We start from the raw sequence: 6,108 nt of genomic DNA on the forward strand, positions 1-6,108 counted from the left end.
ATGTAGTCTTCCATGATTCATTGTTTGTGCATGACACCCAGTGCTCCACGCAGAACGTGCCCTCTTTAATACCCATCACCAGGCTAACCCATCCCCCCACCCTCCTCCCCTCTAGAACCCTCAGTTTGTTTTTCAGAGTCCATCATCTCTCATGGTTTATCTCCCCCTCCGATTTACTCCCCTTCATTCTTCCCCTCCTGCTATCTTCTTCTTCTTCTTTTTCTTTTTCTTAACATATATTGCATTATTTGTTTCAGAGGTACAGGTCTGTGATTCAACAGTCTTGCACAATTCACAGTGCTCACCATAGCACATACCCTCCCCAATGTCTATCACCCAGCCACCCCATCCCTCCCACCCCCCACCACTCCAGCAACCCTCAGTTTGTTTCCTGAGATTAAGAATTCCTCATATCAGTGAGGTCATATGATACATGTCTTTCTCTGATTGACTTATTTCACTCAGCATAACACCCTCCAGTTCCATCCACATTGTTGCAAATGGCAAGATCTCATTCCTTTTGATGGCTGCATAATATTCCATTGTATATATACACTTCTTCTTTATCCATTCATCTGTCGAAGGACATCTTGGCTCTTTCCACAGTTTGGCTATTGTGGACATTGCTGCTATAAACATTGGGGTGCACGTACCCCTTCAGATCCCTACATTTGTATCTTTGTGGTAAATACCCAGTTCCACTGCATTACTTTTAATCTATGTCTTTATATTTACAGTAGGCTTCTTGTAGAAAACATATAGTTGGGTCTTTAAAAAAACATCCACTCTGTGGTCTCTGTCTTTATTTTTTTAAGATTTATTTATGTATTCATTTGAGAGAAAAAGAGGGCACAAGCGCAGGGGAGGGGCAGAGGGAGAGAGAAAATCCTCAAGCAGACTCTCCACTGAGCAGGGAGCCTGACTCAGGGCTCAATCCCAGGACCCTGAAATCATGACCCGAGCTGAAGGCAGATGTTTAACTGACTGAGCCACCCAGGCACCCCTCATTTGTTTTGTTTTTTATACTCCACATATAAGTGAAATCATATGATATTTGTCTAAGTCTGACTTATTTCACTTAGCGTAATAAGTCCATCCATGTTGTCACAAATGCCAAGATCTTATCCTTTTTTATGGCTGTGTAATATTCCGTGTGTGTGTGTGTGTGTGTGTGTGTGTGTGTGTGTGTGTGTATGACATCTTCCTTATCCATTCATCTATTGATGGACACTTGGATTGCTTTCATATTTGGTGATTGTAGATAAGGCTGCAATAAACATAGGGTATATATTTTTGAATTAGTGATTTCATTTTCTTTGGGTAAATACCCAGTAGTGAAATTATTGGATCAAATGGTAGTTCTATTTCTAATTTTTTGAGGAATCTTGTTACTGTTTTCCACAGTTTCCAATTTACATTTCTACCAACTGTGCACGAGGTTTCCTTTTCTCCACATCTTCGCCAACACTTGTTTCTTGTGTTTTTGATTCTAGCCATTCTGACATGTGTAAGATGATATCTCATTGTGGTTTTGATATGTATTTCCTTCAATGGGTTATTTTTGAGGCTAGGTTCCTATTGTGCAATGGGAATGATATTGCTTATCTCATGGGGCTGTTGAGATTCTTGTTTCAGAAGAAGTATATAAGCTTAAAATAAAGTTCCAGGCACCATGTGAGTGCTCCTATAGAGGGGCATATTACCAATGGTGGCTCTTGGGCATGGATGGAGTATGTCATGGACTCCACGTTGACATGTGCTAAATACAGAAAAACTGAGTCCCCTATGAGAGATATGCAAGTTCAGAGGAAGGTGGTTGTAGAGGTAATGTTGGGGATTTAGTCTTCCTGAGATTGAAGCATCAATCAAGAGGCTCTTTTTGATTTCTTTTATTTTGTCTTTAAAAATTCAGTTTAGAGAATAGCCTTGAGATAGGACATTCACAGTTTAAGGCTAGGATTTCTTAGCACCATAGATTCTATTTTCTATTTGATAAGTTGACACCAGAAGGAGAGGCATAGGGATATACTACCCTGAATATTACTTTACAAACAAATTAGAATGATTTATCATCAGGGATTTTTGACGTAACAGGAATCCCTGAACTCTTATTATAAAGGTATAAAGACTCTCTGAACTTAGAAAAGGAGATATTCATTCCTTGAGACAGAGGGGTCTCTGCCCTTGCCATAAAACAGAGAATTCAGTCTGCACCAAGAACCACACAGAGAGATGGAAACCTAATATAAATTCCACAAATTACATATATTATGTAATTTAATTCCTGTACTTATTGTGCCAAATAGATGTGAAATTAAATATTAATCGATCTTAAGGTAGTAGCATACCTTTGGTAGATTTAGAGAAGGAGTATGTGACAGCACAAGTGAAATCCATAAATTATCAATCAGCAATTTGTGGCTCTGGGATTGGAAATACCCACCTGGCAGATTATCGTGCTTATTACATAAAACAGCCACTGTGCTGTCTAGCACAACGCTCCATGAATAATAGGTAAACATTAATTCCTTTATGTATATTGTAGGGGAATGGTAGGAGGCATCTTGGGAATTGATCCTTCTCCAGTTAGATGATAATACCAGAACTAATAAAACATATAATTTTATTTGTGTGCAAGAATGTTTTACACATCTTACCTCACTGAATTGGCTCTTGTCAGTTTCAAATGTCTTAAAATTTGTGGCTTGACCATTTGGATCGACAGTTTTGATTTGACAGGTGTCTTGACCGTGAAAATGAAACGGCATACATTGACATCCATGTAAGGAACCAGACCTGCGTCAGGCTGGGGTTTGCGTGATTTGTCTGCGAGTGCGCCCTCTTCTGGTCCAGAACTTGTCCTCCTTTAACTTCCCAGGTGCTTAGAGCCTTCTTTCACTCTCAGATCCTTATTGTACAGACGTCTGCGATACTCGAAGAATAATTCACCTCTATTAAAAGGCGGAGCTTGGTGTTTTAAGAAGGGGCAAGCCTTAAACTAACAGATGAGTTTCAGATGGTAGAATTCCAGGCATCAGCATGCAAATAGGGGGAGTTTGGAGTTTGGGGACTTCCCTTGTGCCTAGAAAATATGTCACTCCTAAATTTTTAGGTAGGGGGTTGAGAACAGGCAACCAACTCAGGAACTTTTTTTTTCTTTTCCTTGAGGCAAAGATTCAAACATCGGTCAGGATGCTAATCAGGATGTCATCAGAGGAGCAGAAGAGGAAAAGGAAGGATCTGGGTTGAGTTTATAGAAAGAAAGTCTAGGTTAATGCATGGAGAAGAGATGCTCAAGAAGTTTCTGTTCTCTGGCTGAATCTTATAGTTCCCGGGGGCTCGTAAATAGTAAATAAGCCCGGCTGGTACATGCACACGCAGCAAATGCTGACTGTCTGTGAGCACACTTCCTCCCTCATGCACCTGCCAGTCTGTTCTCCAAGTACTTTGTACTTTGACTCTGCTTTGCATTCAGGCACGTGTAGCTCTTTCCTGTCCTTGCGTTGCTGCTCTCTAATGAAGCTATGAGAATTTGCATCTGGTTTATTCATCCATCCTCCTGGGCCCAAGAGAGTGTGTTTGTGGGTAGACGCTAGATATGACAAGACAGAGGGAGATTGGAGAGAAACTGTAACCTTTAAGAAACTCTTTTCCTGAGGAGAACACAGGCAGCAACCTCTGTGACCTCGACCACAGCAACTTCTTGCTAGGCACGTCTCCAAAGGCAAGGAAAACAAAGGCAAAAATGAACTGCTGGGACTTCATCAAGATAAAAAAACTTTTGCATAGCAAAAGAAACAGTTGACAAAACCAAAAGACAACTGACCGAATGGGAGAAGATATATGCAAATGTCTTATCAGATAAAGGGCTAGTATCCAAAATCTATAAAGAATTTATCAAACTCAACACCCAGAGAACAAATAATCCAGTCAAGAAATGGGCAGAAGACATGAACAGACATTTTTCCAAAGAAGACATCCAAATGGCCAACAGACACATGAAAAAGTGCTCAACATCACTCGGCATCACGGAAATCCAAATCAAAACCTCAATGAGATACCACCTCACACCAGTCAGAATGGCTAAAATTAACAAGTCAGGAAATGACAGATGTTGGCGGGGATGCGGAGAAAGGGGAACCCTCCTACACTGTTGGTGGGAATGCAAGCTGGTGCAACCCCTCTGGAAAACAGTATGGAGGTTCCTCAAAAAGTTGAAATTAGAGCTACCTTATGACCCAGCAATTGCACTACTGGGTATTTACCACAAAGATACAAATGTAGGGATCCGAAGGGGTACGTGCACCCCAATGTTTATAGCAGCAATGTCCACAATAGCCAAACTGTGGAAAGAGCCAAGATGTCCATCGACAGATGAATGGATAAAGAAGAGGTGGTATATATACACAATGGAATATTATGCAGCCATCAAAAGGAATGAGATCTTGCCATTTGCAACGACATGGATGGAACTGGAGGGTGTTATGCTGAGTGAAATAAGTCAATCAGAGAAAGACATGTATCATATGACCTCACTGATATGAGGAATTCTTAATCTCAGGAAACAAACTGAGGGTTGCTGGAGTGGTGGGGGGTGGGAGGGATGGGGTGGCTGGGTGATAGACATTGGGTAGGGTATGTGCTATGGTGAGCACTGTGAATTGTGTAAGACTGATGAATCACAGACCTGTACCTCTGAGTCAAATAATACATTATATGTTAAAAAAAAAAAAAAAGGGAGAGAGAGAATCTTAAGCAGGCTCCACCCTCAGCATGGAACCCGACATGAAGCTCGATCTCATGACCCTGAGATCATGACCTCAGCCAAAACCAAGAGTCAGATGCTTAAGTGGCTGAGCCACCCAGGTGCCCAGCATTATAACTTTTAAAAAGCATATAACTCTTCACCTCTTTGCAACTTGCTTTATTTTGTGCAGTGCATGTGTATTTGAAACTAGAAAGAGTAAGATGTTTTGAATTTTGAAACTAGAATAAAATATTTTGAAACTAGAAAGAGTAAAAATTAAAAAGTGGAGACTTTTAATCCTGCCTCAAAACTTAAAAAAATAGGTTATTTAATGTTTAAATATGTTCTAGAAAGTGTTCCTGGCAAAAAAATTTGGTTATACTTTAACCAAATTAAGTCAGTTTTTCATTTCTAAGGGAAAATAGCTACATTTCAGAGATGGAAGAATTCTGAATGAGAGGGAGAAAGCTGGTCTTCAGAGTATGTTCTGGAAACAGTGGATTCATGTTGTGATCCAATGGTCTCTTTTCCCCTTTTGTCTACAGTTAAAGAGGAAGGGGGTAGAGAAGGCTAAAGAAGACTCAGAGTAGGCTCACACTTGCTTTTAGGCACAAAGTGGGTTAGATTTCTCAGACTAGAGAAATGGGTGCTTTCATACCTGATTGAAGATGCAAGCTCATTCAAGCCAGAAAGATGGTAACACATCTCTCACCCTAATCGAGCAGTTTTGCGCACATTTAAATAAGTTATGCCTACAGAGAGCAAAGATGGAAAATGTTTGAGGATTGATGTATAGGGTGTTTTATTTGTGCCGATGCTCTGGTGTTTGCTTTCCACTTTATCTCTAGTTGCATATATATATTTTTTTAATTAAAGGATTTTTTTGTTAAGATTTTATTTATTTATTTGACAGAGAGAGACAGCGAGAGAGGGAACACAAGCAGGGGGAGTGAGAGAGGGAGAAGCAGGCTTCCCGAGGAGCAGGGAGCCCGATGCAGGGCTCGATCCCAGGACCCTGGGATCATGACCCGAGCCGAAGGCAGATGCTTAACAACTGAGCCACCCAGGCGCCCCTCTCTAGTTGTATATTATACTTAATTAGTACTGCCAAAGTTTCAAATTGTTATGAGTAACAGTTGAATTTAAAAACTCTCTTAAAAAAATTTTTTTTAAAGAGTAATAGACGGGGAAAAGGGTCTAATTTAGTTTGGTCTCTTACTTTTTTTTTTTTTTGAAAGATTTTATTTATTTCAGAGAGAGAGTGAGAGAGAGAGAGCCCAAGAGGGGGTAGGGTCAGAGGGAGAAGCAGACTCCCTGCTGAGCAGGGAGCCCGATGTGGGACTTGGTCTCTCTTTCATTGA

The 6,108-nt window shown here is 40.5% G+C and overlaps 1 protein-coding gene across 1 annotated transcript in view; it reads left to right on the forward strand.

Annotated features, from left to right (window-relative positions):
* The window catches only part of LOC112829289 (olfactory receptor 5AN6-like), a 176,941-nt gene that overhangs the window by 78,791 nt on the left and 92,042 nt on the right, over positions 1-6,108 (forward strand). The gene's annotated exons all lie outside the window — the stretch shown is intronic.

The sequence above is a fragment of the Callorhinus ursinus genome, unplaced genomic scaffold, assembly GCF_003265705.2.
Source record: "Callorhinus ursinus isolate GAN/ISIS: 27379988/994484 unplaced genomic scaffold, GSC_fseal_2.0 scaffold21, whole genome shotgun sequence".
Lineage (NCBI taxonomy): Eukaryota > Metazoa > Chordata > Mammalia > Carnivora > Otariidae > Callorhinus > Callorhinus ursinus.